We start from the raw sequence: 21,239 nt of genomic DNA, 5'->3' as shown, positions 1-21,239 counted from the left end.
GTTTGAAAATGCTGTTTGGTGAAGAGCAGGTGTTTAGTACAGAATCACATTACAGAAAATAAATTTAGTATTATAGGAAGAGTGACATTTTTAAAAACATTCTTAGCCCAGGACCTCATGGTTGTCTGCATATGCTTCTCTCTGAGTGTTCATTTCACTGACAAGTCTAATAACAAGTATTCTTTTCCAGTGTCACATCCGGTATTTTATTTGGTGTTTATAGTTTTCTGCTATCACTAAACCACATGCTGGAACCACCCTCCAACCTGGCCTTGGGGAAAAGATGAACAAATGTTAGCAGAATGCTGGGAAAACTGTAATTTCTTATTGATCAGATGCTATATATAAAGTATGCTAATTAGTGAATTAGTACAAACAAGAATATATGTTTCTAGTGTTATTTTATATGAATTTTTCCTTAGCCTTCTCCTAGCCAACATTTTTGAAAAAATAACTGATATTAAAAAGAGGAGGTGGGCTTCCAAATTTGTGAGTACCGGGGATAGCAGACCCCTTTGAAAGCAAACTCATTTTATCTTGCAAACAGAGCTGGCAATGGGGTGAACATCTGCACAATTAGGTTTCAGAAGATATTTAACAGAGAATTCCACTAAAAGAGATATTTGCTTAGCTAAATTGAGCCATTGCATACTTAATCCTACATAAAACAGGGAAGTGATAGCAGTAGCTTCAGAAGTTACCTTTTACCGTGAGGCAAACTTGAGGACAGGGCCTCCAATAGATATAAAAGTTGCAGCAACAAGAAGCAGCCCAAATCTCTGACAGCACTGGGGAGCCGTCATACCAGATGTGGACAACCCTATTTTGAATTTATCAGTCAGTGAAAGAAAATATACCTATCATTTATTCAAGCCGCTATTCGTCTTGTGTATTTTTCTAGTACACAATTCCTAATACGTACATGCAAAACATGTCATTTATCATGATTTTAAAAACTAAACTCTGCATTAATAACTTTTCAAAGATGCAGCTTAGAAACAGAATGTCTTGCTTGCACAAAACACACACAAATTATTTTCATTGTCAGTAGTAAACACATAGACTATAATATATTGCATTGTTGACAACCTGTAATCTAGAATTGGGAAGGTTTTTTTGTTTTGTTTTGTTTTGTTTTTTTTCAGGTCACCTAAAACCCATGTTTCATTGCATAGGTTTCAAAATTTGAACTGGCTTCAAATCTGGCTTCAATATTTGACACTATCCTTTGGCATAAATATTTGGAAAAAAGACACTATATGTTCAGAACAGAGTTACCAAACTGTGAGGGAATTAAAATATTGTATATGGCATGATTAATGAAAGATAATGCATTTTTACTTCAAGAAGAGACTTTTTCAGATATGCCAATGGTTATACAATGGAAGAGGATTATATATCTCATGCAAAGCTGTGAGAAGAGAATGGAGAGAGAGAGAGAGGAACTCAACAAGATTCTATCTGCCAAAGTAGTCTATAATGGTAAACTAACAGAACTGAATAGAAAATTAGAGATTAAATATTAGAATTTTTTTTTTAATTTTAAACTGTGATTGTAAATGCTAATGAATTGGTGTACATCTGGACATCTTACTTAAAAAGATTTAGGAATTTGTTAAATAGATTTCATCATTTGATATTGGAATTCAGATATTTGTTTCAGGAGAGCTGCATTCTAGTTCATTTCTTTCGCTGTGTGCATGTTTGTGTGTTTTAATAATATCAGAGGAAGCTATATTAAATGCTTGTGTAATTCCGTATATTTATCTTTGATGACAATGAATTAAAATCTGAGAGCAAACTTAGAATTGCTATATTAAATTTAATTAAAGTCATTGCTATCTTTAGCACTCTCTGAATTAATGCCAGATTCTCAGATTAAAAAAAAAAAAAAAAGTAATCATAAGCTGATTTAACAGTTATCTTCATGTTGACTGGATGGTAATGCTATTTACACTAAATTTGGTCAAGTATCCTTTCTAATACAGACATGGATTACATATTTTAAGAAGAAGACAATATGATCCAAAAGCACATTAAAATATAACTAGTTTTAAGAAGATTGAAAATATCCAAAACAGTTGCTAAATATTTGCAAATTAATTTCACTTATTCAAAGTGTTTTATCAAAGCAGAGAAAAAAGGTAAAAAGTTTTGGCAGAAAAATAATCAGTAAGATTATGATAATTAGGATTAATTTATGTATTTTAAAAACTTTCATTAGATCTTTCTCATAAAATTGATTGATTGTGAAGGAATAAAATAAAGGAGAAGAATGTTCACTTATCGTTGATGGAATAATATAACTGAAATTCTGTTGGAATATTTGTTCTCATCTATACAAACGTTTTATAAAAGGGACACTGATATACACAAGAGAATAATTACTTCAATAATTGTTTTAATCATTGACTTTATATCACAGTATTTAAGTTATAGGATATCAAAGGAGAAGAGTGATATCACCCAAGAACTTTGCACTCTTTCCAGGAAAATTTTTTCTGTCGTACACACTATTTTATGTTAGGTAGAAGTCTGACTTTGTTACTGTCTGTATTTGGAAATTAAGTATGGTTTAAGGAGATTTGCGTGGGGGGCATATTTTAAGTGGCCATTTGCATTTCTAAAAAATTTCTGGGTGGAAGAAAAGTTTTAAAACTACCTAAATATTAATTTGTATCCTAAAATAATTAAATTTATAATTAAATATAACCATAATGCAATGACAAAGTTTACCTCCTAGAGTTTCAAAATGTTTAGATTTTAAATATATTTAATTAGCATTAGCAGTTATAACAGTAATATTGCCCTTACTGTCAGAAAATTCACAACCATTACCTGTTCATTCATTGACTCCTCTTCTTTCTATAATCTAGCGATCACTCTCTAGACTCTAAGTATACGTACATCAGATCTTCCTTTATCCTCTGTTTCTTAAATTGTGTCACATTTTTCATCTTTTCAATGTGTGCTATATTCCAAATACTTTCTTCAGATTTAAATTAATGTTGAAGTTTCAGTAATTAATCATTTCCATACTCTGTAATGCATATGAATGTTGTTCCCTTTATTCTTTTTACCTCTTGTAGAATAAAAAGAGACGATACTTGCAAATGGATAAAGTGAGTGATTGTTGTTAAATTAATCACTGTTTCTTATTGTTATTTGAAATCCCTTTTAGATCTTCTACTAAAGTGAATTAATCTACAGAGTCCACTGAGTCTGTGCAAATAGTCCACTAATTCGCCCTGATTGAATAATTGAATATTTAATTTTTACTATATTTAGTTTATAAAAAATACATTTATCATTTTCTAGCTCATATTCTTTACTTAATGTATAATATTTAATAAATGTTTTATATTCTGTTTCTGAGAAATCTAATTACTGATATCAATGTTGATCTAATTGATATATCTGCTTTTTTCTGTAATATCTCTTTTCATGATTCATTGTTATGAGAATTTTGACTATGAGCCTAGGTTCTTCATAGTTTTCTTTGGGAAATATTTAAGGCCTGGGTGGAAGCTGTGCTTCTCTGCCAGGATTGCCATTTCTTCTTTTAATCATTGGGGCAAATATTTGTCTTAGATCATTATAGTGAATACTATAACTTCTTTTTATTTGATTTTACATGATTCCTGCATTGTGTTTTTGATTATTCAGTAGTGTGTTTGTACATGTGTATGTGTGTATGTGCGTGCTTATGTGTGTATGTCTGTGTATGTGTGTATATGTATGTATTCATATGTATGTGTGTGCGTGTGTGTGTGTGTGTGTGTGTGTGTGTTATACTTAGCCACAAATACAAGATGGGCACATTTCCTTGGTGCCTACTTCTGTGTGGCATGGTCATATCTGTTTGCCTTCACACTGATTAATGGAGGAGTGTTTCACTAGACACCCCCTCCCTGCAGAAGAGACTTGAACTTTAGCTCCTATCTACCCCTTCCTACAACAATGACTCAAGTCCAGAAGCATTTTCCTGTTACTCTAAGGATGAAGATGCTTAGAGTACATGATTACTATTAAGAGTTCTTATTTTCATTTTCATTTTTGCTTCTGGGATTCCATATTCCCAGGTCAGTAATTAACTTAAACATTTTGTTACTTCTTTCCAATATTATGTTTATTTTCTCCTCGGTAGAGGAGTTTTTTTTAGTACATGAATCCACCATGATGCTACATATAAGAGTCTCAATATGTCTTTAAAATGATTTTGTGATTGCTGTCATTAATCAGTTTTATAATCTTTTCTTTTGGAGTGCAGATGAGTCTGCCTTTTACTTATTTATGTCTTCTAGAATACTAAGGGCTCTATAGGGAGACAGTGCTTGCAAATGGACAAAGTGTATGGCTATTCTTAATTTCAGATAATACTCAAATTCTGAATTTCTAGCAAACATTGAACTGCGATTAGTTGGGTTTAGGAATTTAGATATTTTTCTATTTTCTCCACTTGCTTCTTATTCTTAATTCAAGATAAACTCATCCTAATATGCACTAAACATTTCCCCATAGAAAAATATAAGACATAGAGGACTTTTAAGAGTTTCATAGACTTCTATTATAAATAAATTCATCCAGGTATCGATGGGATATTTATATATTCTAGCTTTCTGTCCTTGGTGGGAGAGTGGCAGCCAATGGATATTAGTTTAAAAAAATAACATATTTGACAATTAGTCTAGGATTTGTTTAGTTTGAGATGGCCAAGTACATTTTCTGGTTGCTTATTATTTCAAAATTGTCTTCATAATTATGATTTCAGAGGGGCTGCTTTTATTAATAGTTTTATTCATTGTAAAATTTTTTTTTATTTTTATTTTCTTCATTGGAACTTGAGTGAGAAGATATAAAAGACTGAATCATATACACATAGCTAAATTTTGTTAGAGGTTACAATTAACTTATTTCAATAACGAGCAATGTTATTATTTTTTTTTTAATTCTTCAAAATGACATGTTCTGATAATCAAATCTTCATAAAGAACCTCAGGAAACAACCTGGAAATATTTATAATTTTATTTTATTTTTTCTTCCACTGTCTTGCCTAGTCCACAGCTTTTTACTTCCCTCTCCCCACAATGTGAAAACTTCTATTGTATTATAATATTTGAAGTTTTGTGAGTATAGAATTTAAAAAAAAATACATGATTAAAATAATCACATTTCATTATTTGAATCCTTTTAAGGCTGAGGAGAGCGAATGAACTCAGAGGACGCTTACCTGAAGAAGTGTGTTCAAGCAAAGTTGGCTGTTCACTTGCCCTTCCACACATGGTGAATTAGTTGCAGACTGCTGATGAATCAAAGCTCCTTTTGAACTGCAAGATATTAGCAAAGGCATACAGGTAAGAGGGCATGTGAACAAAAATGCTCTTGACAAGAGTTCATTCTGTGATTAAAACAGATTGACATGAGGTTTTTTGAGATTCTGCTCTGCTCGTCTTCTGTAAATGCAGAGTTGTGGTAGATGTCTGGAGCGTTAGTAAACTGGTAGATGAGGGCGGGAAGTCATTCACAGGTGAGGACATTATTCTGTAACATAATCTTGTTAGAAGTAACTATTATACTATAGAGCTGATGCTTGGAGTGGTCCAGGCATGTTTATTTCAAATGTGATCTGTTCACGTCAAAACAATTTCAGTTAATGAGATTGTGAAAAAAAATAATAAAAATAACTTAAGTATCATAATGAAATATAATATTATGATTGGGTTATTTTATCTGTACCACTGGAATCCTTCTAAAATATTTACGTCATTTAGATACTAAAACGTGAAATTGTGCTATAGATGGAGACATGTCATAAGATATATTTACTTTGTCCCAATTCTCTTATTGACTTATCTTCTATTTTTGCTTCCTTCCCCCTTATTTTTTTCTGTATCAACTGCAAACAACCAAAAACAAAACAAAAACAAATCACAACCTACCCTTGTGCAACACATTATTCGTATATACATCTCCGTAATCTTTGGTTTCCAAAGCGACAATATAACTCAAATCCCTGACATACAGGAGCTTTACTCCCAGGACACTTGTTTTTTTTTTTTTTTTTTCCCCCCAGCATCTTATTTTATCCTCCTGAATTCTGTTAGCTTAACCTACTCAGTACCACACACATGCATTTTTAAGTGTATTAACATACAAATCATCAAACAATGGACATTCTCCCTGCACAAGAAAGCAAACTGTCTTTCCTTTAGAGCTCACCTCAAGACTTATCTAAATAAGCTCAATTTTTATTTCTTCCAAGTGACTCTTCATTGTGTCAAGGCCAGACATTGCTTTCTCATCCACGGATTCTTTTGAAAGATATTATCCATATTCTCTGATGAAGGAGTTGACAAGTATGATCTGCTTTTTCTAGGTTATCTTGTCCTCCCCAACAACAAATAATTGGTTCAGGAGTGAGACCATGCCACCAGAAAAGGGACAAATACCAAATATGCAATTTCTCCTGTAAGTTTGGTTTAGACACGAAAACTGAGTCCATTAAAAAATGCTGGGTACTTTGGTATTAGAGAGATTAGTAAGTAAGTATGGGCACATGATGGTTCATATACCATCTAAAACAACAGCCTTCAATAGAAAGAACAGGAATATTGAGAAATGAATCATAAGAAAAATGATAACTGAGACCATGGTTATATGGCCATATTCCAGTTCTTGTGAAATTTAATGCTACCACTCGTTTTTTCGTATGAGCTGACTTTAATACATTTCTGTTTTAAGTGAACAAAATTAACTGAATAAAATCCTTCCATGGCTATGCTTACTCATTCTCTATTTCTTTATTTTTAAACTCCTGAATTCTTTACTACTTAAATAAATAGCTGATTAAAAATTTCATTTTGTTTCTGCAGTTGTTTTGGTTTTGTTGTTTTAAATGTGATATGTTTACATTTTTCCCCTTTAGATGTGTGTTGCATAAGAACAAGAACCATAATCTCACATTTTTATTTACTGAGTAATTTCGCTAGTATAGAATATATATATATATACATATATATATATATATACACTTACATATATATGTATATATATAAATTTAGCATATATATACATGTATAAAATATGTATATATATAAATATGTATATAGAATATATACATATATATATATGTATATATATATAAATTTGATTAAACAAACATAATAAGACCGGTAAGATAGGAATGACAGAGTGCTTTAAAGAACAAAAGGGAAAGCTTTTCTTTAGAACTGTCACTTGTAAATATATTGTCATATTTCAGCGTTTGCATGAAAGCACCATTTCAAATTTAATCTGTTACCTTGCTCAGATAGGAAGGAAGTAGTTTTATTCTCAGTCATATGCCTAAAATACATTTTAAAAATGCGTCCTCATAGAGAAGACACATCTATTTTCACCTAAATGTATTAGAAAATATATTTAGCCATACATGAGGAGTATAGTTTGTGGTTAACTGTATATTTTTTCTTGAAGATGACAGTATCTGTCCTCGTAGGACATGATTCAATTTGCAAGAGACACTTAAAATGAGATTACTGAATCAGAAATATACAGGTAGCACTTGGTGACAGAGAAACCTAGTGACACTTTTCATGGTTCCCTCTAAGGAGGTGTCCCCACAATAGGACAGGACAAGCATATAACAGAACAGAACATCAGGTGAGCCACTAGCGTAAAGGCTATTTTGCATTCTGAAATCTCATTTTGACTTGACTGTCCTTAGAATTTGCTAGGTGAACTATAATAAAGCTCCCAAATGGCATATGTCACCTTTGATGCATGCTACATTTTACATAATATAGAAGTAACTTATGATCCTACAGGGTAATAGATATCTCAGCAGGAGAACTGTGATATGCATGAAGCTACTGAAATGAAGCTGTCTGTCCTCCTGTTAGGAAGTGTTGAGTCAGGTCTCCGTGTCTCAAGTATTACCGAGGGAAACGTCAAACTGCACGATGTTAAATGAATAGTTTTATAGCGACTAAAACTGAATGAGAAGCCAAAGTAAAATGAATCAATTTGGTTTCACGTAATTTTGTGAAAAAGTGAATAGCATCTTATTCTATGCACTTTTCTCTTTTTATTACTCGAAAGAGGATAAGTGAGATCAAATATTTCACAATCGAAAGACAATCAGATATTACTGTAAATCAATAAATACACACTAATATTTCAAAGGAAGTATGAAAAACTTTAAAAATCAATGATAAGATCCTAAGCTGATCTGCTATGATATACAATTTGTGAAAGCATATATTTCATCCTTTTTTCTGCAACTTGAAAATCATCACTCTTTTGAAAATATGGCACTTTTTTCAGTATAAATTGGTACTATATAAATATATATATTAAATATATATATGAATGCCAAACTTCAAGCTTGAGAAAAACAACCCTGAAAATTATCATAGAGAAATTCCCTCTAATAAAGATCTACAGTTTTCATAGCATTTGAGACAATGGCCCTAAAATTTAATCTCTGAAAATATTAATACTGAATTTTCAGTAAAAATATAAATATCTTCACTGCTATCCCAGAGGCCAATTTATTTGAATTTTGTGTCAAATTCACTCACCTTTCCTCATTTCTAGGTTTTCTATCACTGTGAAGCTGTAGCAGCCCAGGCAGAGCTCTCTGTGGAGTCTGAGATAAGATTCTCCCAGAATATTGCAGGACAATTATTGGCAAAAGCTTAGACCCTCAAGGCTCTCTCAGAATCCTCAGGCACCACGTGGCTCTGGAAGATACTTTAGGAAGAATGTGGCTACATTACTTTCCTTATAACAAGTAGGCGACGGAAGTTGTCATGTTTTAATTGTTAAAAAGGAAACTGATTGAGGTGCGTTTAATCTCTAGCATAAAACAAACCCCATTTCTAGAACTCTAGACACCAAAGGAAGAATTGAGGTGACTATAATATATGCTGGTGTTAAAAAAGACAGGTGAAGAGGAGGTCAGATTCGATGCAAAAGATTCAAAGTATTTTGACGTGTCATTGCCGGCTTTGAAGATAGACAAGCCACGTGTCCAGAAACGGGGCCAGCCATGACCTGAGAGCAGACAGGTGGGGATCTCAGTCTGCAGCTCCAAGTGAAGACAGTTGTCCACCGATCTGCATGAGCTTGGAGGGGATTCTTTCTTAGAGCTTTCAGATAAGAGCTTGGAATGGCCGACAGTCTGACTGAGGCCTGGTGTGACCATAAGTGGAGAATCCAGTTACACAGAAGTGTAAGCTAATAAGTGAATAATGTTTTCAGGTGCAAAGTCTATCATAATTTTGATGTTGTGATAGCAAATGAATGAACTCAGGGCTTACTGAATCTCTCACTGAACATTGAAGAATTTCCCTTGTGAGGGTGCCATCAAAAACATGTTTTTTCTTTGATCTTTGCATGCAATGACTATGTTAGAATGTCATCATGATCTTGGCTGACATCTGAATACTGGCACTAGGAAAAGTAGCACAGAATAAGTACAAATGTCCAGGACTTGATGGTTGTGCCTTTAATAAAACAAAACGTCTTTTGTTAAGCTCATCTGATGGTGCCAGTAGTAGCAGTCACTAAATTGCCACCAACAATACCTCTAACAGACCTATCTACTAGCTCCCACTTTTGCTCAATCAAAAGAAGAGTGTTCGATATCCTGGTGTGGAAGGAGGGAAAGGTTTGAATGTGGAGAGAACCACAGGTGTAAAAGGATATCTCAAACTTCCAACCACACACACGAGGAATCCTACCTGTAAACACCAATAAACATTTTATTTTTTTCTCGACTGTAACGTAATCTAAATTAAAAGACTGACCACCTATCTCTCATCCTCTCCAAAAAAGGTAGGGGGTATAAAGAACCACGTAAAATGTTTATAATCCTATTTACATGCAGTATATCAAGTGGACCGGTATTACATGATACTCTAGTAATATTTCTTCAGATTTTCATTTAATTTAAAGAGTCTAATGAACTGAATGGATACAGTTGCTTCCCTGTCGACGTAGAATAATAAAGTGTAAAAGGTTAAAAGTAACAACAAAAACAACTAGCTTGGCTTCCTTTATTAATCAGACAACAGCTAAACTAAAAAGATGTGCCCTTTCCAACTGAGGCATGATGTTCCCTAGACAGTGAGAGTGACTTTGAAGCATAAAAAGTAGTTAACCTTGCTGGCATGATGCTATAAAAGGTGTCTTCTTATATCTCTCTGCTTCCAGAATCATTTGGATCAAAGAAAGCTGCCACTGGCCTAGTTTTCTCTTGCAATCCAGATTTCCTTTCAGGGGAAGTAGCGATGTGTTGCTTATTTTGAATCAATTAATCGTTTCGCCTGTTACCCTAGAGTTGTGTACTTGCACTCTGAGAAAAGAAACTTGGTCAAGTAGTTTCAGAACAATACATGTTTAACTTAAAGTAGTTGTGGTCCTATTCTTTCACTTAGTAGTAACATTTCCAGGTTCTTTGTTAGTTTCTTTTGTCATTAAAATGACAGCACGTCAAAAATATTAGAAAATAGTTGTAGGATTATACATTAAATGTAAAACTAAAGAGGCGGGGAGGATAATCTTGGTTGATTAAATGACCAAGGGCAAAATTAAAATTTAAGCAAGCATGTTTGAACAACAGAAAACATACTGATACTTTGGTATTACTCTTACTGGCCTGGGTGATGGAGTTTATGCACCAGACTCTGTCCTCGGAAATAATATGCATTTAAAGAACAGATATTTAAAAATTGGTATGCCTGAGAGAAGAGAAAATGAATACTAAAATTCTAAAAAGTAGCTCAAAAATGGCCTCAAATTGACTTCTTATTGATTGTTAACTAAGGTCTTTCACCATAGTTGTCTCTGAGTGGATGAATTTCTTGTTTCTTTGCCTATGAGTACATTTACAAAAACTAGGGGAAGGAGAAAACCCTCTTGTCAATAGACATTACAGAGCAGTGGAGAGTATCAGATTGGTAAAAATCAAAATTTGTGGTAAAGAGAATCTACTCGTGTTGATAAGATGATAATTTAACATATTGTTGGAAATGTAAACTTTTAAACATTATGAAAGACAATTTAAACGTGATTTAAAATACACAGGCTCTTTCTCAAAACAATACAGATTTTAGGAAATTTTCCCATGGATACCCTTACATATACACAGATAAGCATAAATGCAAATGTCATCATTAAAGAGTTGTTAATATTATATTAACTAAAGACTGAAAATAACATGTCAATTTAAAACATGTTAAATAGCACGGTCATGTCACAGTATGCTGTGCAGCCATTTTAAAGAATGAGACAGGTCTATGGGTACTTATTAAAAATTCCAAAGAATATAGTTAAATAATTAAAAAAAAAAAAAAAGCAAGCTGCAGTGGAACATGTACATGTTTTAGTTTGCAGGGTTTTGTCCTGTTTGATCAGGACACAGTGAAGACAAGTGGCACATTCCAAAGAAAGCAAAGCAGACAGATAAAAAGTGTTGAACTTCCTAATAACACATTAAATCTCTGTGCTTGTTCCAAAGTACTCATGGGGTAGGAAACAGGATTCATTTGTATCTATATATCTATTGACAGGGCATTTTTTTTTTTTTTTTTTAGCTTAGGGTGATGTATATATTTATCACATTTTTATTGTTACTATTAGTGAATTGTTATAAATCAACCTCTTTTTGAAAGTGTAAAGTAATATATAAAGTTAATGTTTTATTATGCTCCGTTTGAGAAACATAATAATAATTATACTAATAAATATATATTTCCTTAAGATATATTTTTATTATGTATTTGTTATATATTATATATATATATATATATATACATTTCATTATAGTCCATACAGAAATATATATATGTATGTGCATATATATTTTTAAAATTTCTTTAAAGATTATATATACATATACATTATAAAATATGTAATATATAAAGAAAATAGAATAGATTATTAGAGAAAAAGAGGAAAGATTTTTTCTATGAATTGCCTTGAAATATTTTAAGTTCCTTAAAGTTTTACTTAAATCTTATAATTATGAATTATATATTATAAAATTTTTATATTAGTGGTTTCCAAGTTTTTATTAATGTTTTTATGTTGTTGAGTAGAAACAAATCCTCTAGTAGAAACTTGTCTTCTTGATGATTACAAATAGCATTTTCTTATAATTTTCTGAAAGAAAATGACTTATGTCCTTGAAATGATATGTTGGTTACAATTTTTTACAAATTCTCTTTATATAGATATTTTTACAATTTTAACTATACTATATCTGTTTCAACTCTTAAGATATGCATACTTTAGGTTCCGGTAAGAAGTATACGTGTATATTCTTTATCTGCTTATAAAATTAAATATAGAGCTGACATAAGGATGTGCTGTAGGGAACAACATATTATACAAACATATATTCCAATATTTCCACATATATTTTACTAATATAATGCTTGAGATTATAAAGACCACATTTTACTATAGTAAGTCTCTAAAAAGATAAATCTTGACAATTGGTGCAGCTGCAGCATAATTTCCTTCCAGGCAGGCGAATTTGTTGTCAACAAGTAATCCTCTGGGTAAGCAGAACTGCGAAAGGCAGTGATGATCATTTAGATAAAATAGTAAAACACCAGAAATAAATCTGAGTGAGATGCCCAGCCCATGTAGCACAAACAGCACAGACGTGAATTAAAAACAGATTTATTTAAAATACTCTAGGCAAGAAGAAAGTCCCATCAGTAGCATGAGTGCAGAAAATATGTCATTTGCCCTTTCCTATAATTCTAGTCTTTAAACAGAATAATACTTTAAAAGTAAAAATAGTAATGCAAAATATCATGTCACATCGTGCAAAATAAGACTTCAAGCTCTAGTAGAAAAATCATCAATAATGTTGCTTCTTACCAAGTGTTTGGAATGGGCTTAAAAATTTTTATCATGAATTTGAGGAAACCAGAACTTCTGAGTCAGATTGTCATTAGGACACCACCTAACTTTCTGTTCTCATCAAAAGAAGCATAAAATGGGGGTGAATCTTTGCCCCCATTAGCTGTGCAGGACTAGGGAAGACTATCATTGTCAAAAACTTTGTTAGACACAGTGCAAGGCAACAGATAAATAATACAATAATGACTCAAGAAACACTTCTTGATAAAGCAGCTTGGGGAATACAAGATCTGTCTCTAGTCGCTCTTTTTAGGAAGGGTCTGGAGAGAGTTAAGAGTGGACTCAAAAAATGCCTCCGTCCAAGGTCCAGACTGCACTTGTGGTAGAAGAGGGTTAAGCAGTAACAGACACCTGAGAGGTGGCTTGAGAATCAAACAGAAGATGAAAGCAAAATAAATAAGACTGCTAAAAACAAATACCTCTTTTTAGAATTACTGAAGGTGTCAGATCTCACCTAAATTCCTCAGCATGCTAGATAAATTAGCTGAAATGATAAACTTATGTAAATATTTCAGCTACAGAGCTATAAAGAACAGTAAAAAGTAAAAGAATAATATTTCACAGTGTTGACAGAATAAACAAATAAGCAAGATTGGTCAGGCATTAATAAATAGCACAAAAGAATACTAGGACCAGAAAAGAAAATGAGACTTTTGGCAAGACTCTGTACCTCAACTAAGAAGAAAAACACAGAATTTATTAAATCAAAAGGATCACCTAAAATAGATATTATACTCACAAACTTTAAACAGTACTATAGTTAGTATCATGGTTTTAAATTATCGAAAGCAAAGATTTTATAAAATAAGAAGTAAATGATGAAATAAGTTGACTAACAGGTAATTTAGATGTATAACATTGATATGGATTAAGTCAATAATATTTATTAAATTATCCACCTCTATTATTTTAGTAATGTTTTACCTAATTGATATTAGAGAATGGAGAGACAGATTATTCCAATATTAATGTGTGTCATAAGCTTTTTACGTATAACGGTATTAAATTACTGAATTTATAAATGCTGATGATTGCAAAGATGATATCTTCAGATTAAATGCTGGAAATATGTGTTAGCCTCATCCATTTATGCTTTTCTGAATTTTCCACTTGTTTATGAATTTAATGATTTTATCATTTAAAGGAATGACACATTTAAACGAGGCTTACAAAAGATAAATTAATTAAATTTGGGCCATTGGGAAAAAAGATACATTAAGGCAAAAGACAATAATTCATAAATGCAAAGTGTGATGCAATGCAAAATGCAATACTAAACAAAGTCTCCACCAATGTGAGTCAACGAAACCATTAGAATGAACTAGAATGTGTGAAGATGAGGTCATAGCATGACCAGTAAGCAGAATTTCCACAAGGGATGTGGAGTCAGAGAAGCGAAGGAATAAGGATGACAAATGGAGAGAAGTGTAGTGTTCAGATAAGAAATGGAGATGGTACTGTGCAGACGTTAGAAATGAAGAGAATATTGCAGATAAGTTTAAATTTGTAAGAAAATATTGGTGAGCAATTTACCTTACAACATAAAGAAAAACCTGTCCAGTTTCAAAGGATATAAACATAGCTGTGTTGGAGAATGAGCTGAGATTATTATATTTTTGTATTAAGTATGTCCAGCTATGTGCACAAGAATATACATTAAAACATTTAAACTAAATTATCTTTAAATGTCTTCCGTAATGGTTATCTTATAATGTTAAAATGTGTTTATTAGAGATTAATAACAATTTTGGTTTTACTTTATCTCATTTTGTATTCACATGTCCAAATTTAATGTGCATGAGAAAAATCAGTCTTTTATTATATTCTGTATATGCTGTCCATTTTAAAGAACAAACAATGTCAAGGTGTCTAAAAAAACTAGGTATTATATTTTTTTCTAGAAAAGAAAGAATATTTATGGAAAATTTCTATTTTCTGCTATTTGTTTTACCTGATATGTATCTATTTTCTTATGCACCAACAGTTGGGCATAAATGCCCATGAGTTATTTTATATGTGCCTATATATGTAATTCAATTAAAAAGCAGTATGGAATAAATAGTACCACTTCTTTAATAATGAAAATCATTAATAGTTACTATGTGCCAGATGCTGTCCTTACTGTTTTACATGGAATAACACATTTAATCTTTCACGACAACCTTACTATGTAGGCATTATTATTATCCATATTTGCAAAAACTCTTGTGTAGATGATACACATTCCAAAGATCATTCAGCTAGTATATGGCTGAGCTGAAATTCAAATTTCAATTAGAGCAGGTGGCACCAAAATTGGTCCTCCTAAACATCAAGTTATATTAAATGTCAATAGGTGAAATTTATTTTATTAATATTAATATGAGTTGCATTTCATGTTTCCAAACAGCTTCTATACCTTCAAGCAGTTTTAAAACATATGAATTATATCTGTTTGGTAGACTCCAGCCAAAAGTATCCTCTTCCAGTGTTACTATCTTTTTCCAATAAAGAATACTTTCATTTAAAAAAAAAATCAAAATATCTCTCTCCACTTATATTATTACAAAGTTCATTGGATTATGGCTTTGTGTAACCATGAACAAAATCATTTCATCTCGATTTTCTGAGTTGCTAATTACATGCAGTATATTAAATCAAGTCCACTTGGGGAAAGACCACTTAATTAATTAATTTAATTAGCAGTAAGACAGAAGAAAGGGTATGTTATCATGTGATAATCACTCTTCTGGGATGTTTTTCAGCACAATGTGTTATATTTGAATGGTAAAAGAATAGCCACTCTTTATTAGTTTTACTAAGTTGCATCTAGATGATCATCTAAACCCAAAGCATGGGGTGATGTACTTGCACTTAGAATTCAAAGGGAATTTTTTTGTTAATTTCAATATATAGAAGAGTTTTTACATTTTTGCCATGATATTTTTGTATTTATAAATAGGGATTAATGAGAAATACAGCTTCTTTTCTGGCTTATGTATTTGCTTCCAGGAAACCTCTGCACAAGGTTGAATATGCATTTCATGCTAGTCAAAATTTAACTTTGAGTTAATACGACCTGGAATAGATTTTAGAATTGAGTACAAAATATTGAAGTTTTGTTTTCATTAAGTTGCTACAAATTCAACTAAACAAGAGCTCCTTATTTATTAGACAGTGTATTCTATAAAATGTGACCTTTTGAAATTTAATGTAGCCATAAGGATCAGCTCATCAACTAGAGTTATGTATCTATTGAAACATATAAAGGAGTACATAGGTTAACGGTTAATTTTTTAAGTTGTGGTAAAAAATACATAACATAAAAGTTGACATATCGACCCTTTTTAAGTGTACAGTTCTGTGGAGTTAAGCACAATCACCCTGTCCTGGAAACATCACCAACATCTCCAGAATTTTTTCTTCTCACTAAACCAAAACTCTGTACCCATTAAACAAAATTCCCTATACTGTCCTCCTGCAGTAGCTAACAACTATTATTCTACTTTCTGACTCTGAATTTGACTACTCTAGGTACCTCATGTAAATGAGACCATTCAGTTTTTGTCCATTTGTGACTGGCTTATTTCACTTAGCATAACGTCTTTGAGGTTCATCCATGTGGTAGCATGTGTCAGAATTTCCTTCCTTGTTAAAGCCGAATAATATCCCATCTTATGTGCAGACCATGTTTTGTTTCTCCATTCATTCATCCACAGACACTTGGGTTGCTTCCCTCTTTTTGCTATCACGAATAATGTTGCTATGAACATGGGTGTAGAAATATCTGAGCCCCTGACTTCAATACTTTTGTATATGTAGCAAGAAGTGGACTTTGAGGGTTGTATGGCAATTCTATATTTAATTTTTGAGAAACTACCATAATGTTTTTCATAGCAGCTGCATCATTTTACATTCCACCAGCAATGCCCAAGGGTTCCAATTTCTTCATGTCCTCGTCAAACTTACTTTCTTATTTTCTTTGCTTTGTTTGTTTCATAACAATCATCTTAAGGGGTGTGAAATAGTTTTTCACTGTGATTTTGATTTGCTTGTCCCTGCTGATCAGTAATGTGGATCAACTTTCAAGTACTTATTGGCCATTTGTATATCACTTTATGAAAAATGTCTATTCCAGTTCTTTGCCTATTTTAAATCAGGCTGTTTTTGTTGTTGTTATTGTTGAATGATAGGAGTTCTTTATATAATCTGGATATTAACCTCTTATCTAGATTTATGATTTGCAAATATTTTTTTCCAGTTCCATGAGTTGCCTTTTACCTATTCATAGTGCCCTTTAATGAACAATTAAAAAAAAAAAATTGTGTAGGCCAATTTTTTTTCTTCTGTTATCCATTCTTTTAGTGTCACAGCCAGGAAGTCATTGCCAAATTCAATGTCATAAAGCATTTCCCCAAGTTTTCTGCTAAGAGTTTTGTAGTTTTAGCTGTTACATTTTAGTCTTTAATCCACCTTGAGTTTTTTGTATATGATATTTTTTAAAAATTCTACATCATTCTTTCATCATTCTTTTGAATGTGGATATCCACTTTATTCAACATCATTAATTAAAAACACTATCCTTTCCTATTGAAACATCTGTCAAAAAATAATTTGACCATACTTCTGGGCTCTCTGTTCTATTTCATTGGTCTATATATTTGTCATTATGCTAATACCACACTTTGAGTACTAAAACTTTGAGGTAAGTTTTGAAATCAGAAAATGTGTCCTCCAAATTGTTTTTCAAGATTATTTTAGCTATTTAAAATTCCTTAAGATTCCATATCAAATCTAAGATGGAACTTCCTTTTCTGCAAAAAATGTCATTGGTATTTTGATGGGGATTATATTAAATATGTAAATAACTTTGGGTTGTTTTGACATCTTAAAAATATGAAGTCTTCAAATATATGAACACAGATGTCTTTCTGTTTAAAGATTTCAGAGTAAAAGTCTTTCACCATATATGTGGTTTTTCCTATATGGCCTTTAGTATGTTGTTGAAATTGTTCTTTTCTATTCCTATTTTGAGTATTTTTATCATGAAAGGAGGTTGAATTGTGTCAAATGCTTTTTCTACATTTATTGAGATGATAATGTGATTTTTTCTTCAGTATGTTAATAAATAAATAATAAAACTGGCCATTTTATTATTCTAAAGAGTTATTAAAGTGATATTTTATGTTAATTTTGCCAAAGAAAGCAAGGCAATGTATATAACAGATTGATATGTCAATGACTAAAGTAAATTTAAAATCTTTTTTTGTTGTTGTTTAAAAAAACAGAAAAACTTGTCAGAGCATATTATTTTTCAATTTAAGTGATTTGTCCAATAATTACTGACAAAGATCCACAAGTTTTTAAAGAATAAGGCCAAGTTTTCTCTTAACAAATTTCAAATAGTTTATGCAACTTTTTGCCAATGTTTATATCATTACTTTTGCTTTGAATACACATTCCCGTTGGCCCACTAGTTCAGATCTTCCAATTCATCTTTTGAAACAAAATTCAAATGTTACCTCTTTATATTAGTGACTCATCAAATATTGCTTTTTAATATAGATTTTTTTCTGTTTTAGTGAACTGGAAATTTTAAGGGCATCTTCAGGTTCTGAGTCGAGTGTCTTGCATGAAATTGGCTCTCATTATTTATTTGTTGAATTAAATAAGTAAATACTTTATGACCAGACAAACCTTAGTGTTTTCATTTTTTTTATTTTAATTTAATTTTTGACTTGAGCACTTTTCTTTTATCTTGCATATTTATACTCATATTACTGTTTTGTGTGTAAAAACACCTTATGGTAATGGATGGGATCTTAACTTTATGTCTATAGTATCTAGCACACGTATTAGTTGAATCTATTGTAGAAACCTGTCATTTTCTCAGTTTATTTATTCTTTAATCATAAACCACTTACTCTTCTAACCATAGGCAAATAAGTCACTTAAAGTATAAAATGTCTTTCTAAAGCAAAAAAATTAATATAATTTCATCTTAAAAATTATTACTTTGAACCTTTCAAAACAATAGCCAGTAAGACCTGACTTTTTAGTTAAAAAGTGGCTTTAATATTCAGCGACAAAATACAATGAGGGTACTAGAAAGAACATATGATGTATCTGAAGCTGTATATTAAATCTCTGATAATAACTAACTGCTGAGTTTTATATGGGTATTCAATCTGCAAAATATCATTAGAACACTTTGAACTGTGTAATTGAACAGTTTCACTTTTTCTGTGTAATTGAAATTTTCTCAATGTGCTTTTATACATAATAATGGATTTCTTAATCCCAAAGTATTTCTTACCATGAAAAGACTTTAAATATGTATAGTCTAATATAATTCAGCAGTTCAATCAAATGAATAAATAATTGATAAATTAACATGTTCTGCATTCAGGGTTAGAGTGAAATGTCTATAATTCTTAGTACTCAAACTGCCTGATTCTTTCCCCCCATAATTCCAATTTATTCTGTTGGTGTTCAACCAATCTAAATGATATAATTTAGATATGTGTAAGCATATGTCTCATATGCATTTAAAATTATAATCCAGAAACTAAAGATGATTTCTTAAATGGTTGTTGGAATGTGTCTGTAGTCTGTGTTATGATCATAGCAGAAATTCTGCCAAAATCTCTTAGCTACATGAATAAATAAATGAATGATAAATAAATCTGAAATAGAATCAAGCTACTTTTAGGATTAAGAATTGCATTTAATTGGTAACTAAAAATAATAGAACCTGTGGTTAGATCGGTGACATTAAAAATTAATCATATTTATTTTTTTTTCCTTCTTCTATGTCAATGGTTGAAGGCAGAAGAGATTAAATCATGAGTCCTGATCACAGGACTTATGTTATTGAAATTTAAATATTTTTTGATTCATGCATATTTGTGAAGCTGAAGATTAAATGCTCTCTTACCCTACACATCTCTTAAAATCTGTTAGCTTATAGAAAATAAAAATTCATTGGTACTTTACTAAACTGGGTGAAGACAATAAAATAATTAAATCCTAACCCTGCCCCCTAAATCTTGGCCTAGAAGTAGTTATAGAAGGCTGACATATTTCTACAAGATTCAATTCAAAATTTAAATCTGTGGTTTTAACTGTATTGCTGAAAGTTAGATAGATTAAAATTTGAATAGTGCTCACTGAAATTAAAAAAAAAAAGTAAAGTTTAATATACAGGTTCATATTCTATGACTCATAATCATAAACATATATCTATTTTAACCAATTGATCTTTAGGTTGTTTTATATTTTGCTCTTGAATATTTGAGCAGCTAAACAAATGCAAGGATCTTTTAAAAAATCAAACATGGTGCAGACAAATAATTTAGATTGTCTACTGTTATTTCAGGCATTTATTCAAGTTGCCTTGATACCACTCACTTTGGTAACAAGTATGTCATATTTAAATATGAATTCTTTCTGTAAAATTAATACACTAAGAGTCTACATCAATCATGTTGAAAAGTTAGTGAAAATGAAATATTACACTAATTCCACATCAGTTCATAAAGTACAATTGCTCTTAGAACCAAAAACTTTTAGATTTATATAAATAAATTCTGAATCCAGTTAGTCCATTGTTACAAACCTGTATGCAATGGCAATTTCCAATCATTAAGGCTTCTTTCACATGTCAAGGAGGTATGTGTTTCTTTCTCTCTCTTCTCTTCCTTTCTTTCTCTCTCTCTCTCTCTTCCTTCCTTCCTGCCTTCCTTCCTTCCTTCTTTCCCTCCTTCCTTCCTTTTCTTTTTTTTTCAGACAAAGCAACCCTTGGTTAACCTCACAGATTTCAAGGACCTTGTCAGCTTACAATCCCTTATTTTTTATTTTTTACACCTACAGCACCTGGTCTCCCTAGGTGGTCTCCCTTCCAAGTACTAACGAGGCCTGACCCTGCTTAGCTTCTGAGATCAGACGAGATCGGGTTTGTTCAGGGTGGCATGGCCATAGACAAGGAGGTGTTTCTAAAAAGAGATATTGTAAAGTGAGATAAAGCAACATAATACTTTCAGTCATTGTGTGCCACTGCTCTTCAAACTCGTTTTTTTTGTTGTTTGTTTGTTTGTTTTGTTTTGTTTTGCCTTAGAACATACCAAAGTGTATTTGTGTACTGGCAAATGTTTACCAGATCTCTGGCAGGGGGACAGCGGGGAGTGCCATTTTGGAGAAATTGTATTTTTATGACATCATTTCCCCCACGGTGGTGTAATTTCTCCCTACCAACGTGATGCCAATGAATGCAGAGCTGAGAAGAAATGGACACAAGGCCTCCTGTGAGCAGTGGACGGGCAGC

The 21,239-nt window shown here is 31.7% G+C and overlaps 1 pseudogene; it reads right to left on the bottom strand.

Moving 5' to 3' along the window:
* Positions 1 to 20,779: 20,779 nt before the first annotated feature.
* Positions 20,780 to 20,898, bottom strand: LOC120616329 (uncharacterized; annotated as a pseudogene).
* Between the last annotated feature and the right edge of the window lie 341 nt (positions 20,899 to 21,239).

This window comes from Pteropus medius, unplaced genomic scaffold (assembly GCF_902729225.1).
Source record: "Pteropus medius unplaced genomic scaffold, Ma_sr-lr_union100, whole genome shotgun sequence".
In the NCBI taxonomy this organism is placed as follows: Eukaryota; Metazoa; Chordata; class Mammalia; order Chiroptera; family Pteropodidae; genus Pteropus; species Pteropus medius.
The sequence above is the reverse complement of the archived record's forward strand: the minus strand, read 5'-3'. Positions and strand labels throughout refer to the sequence as shown.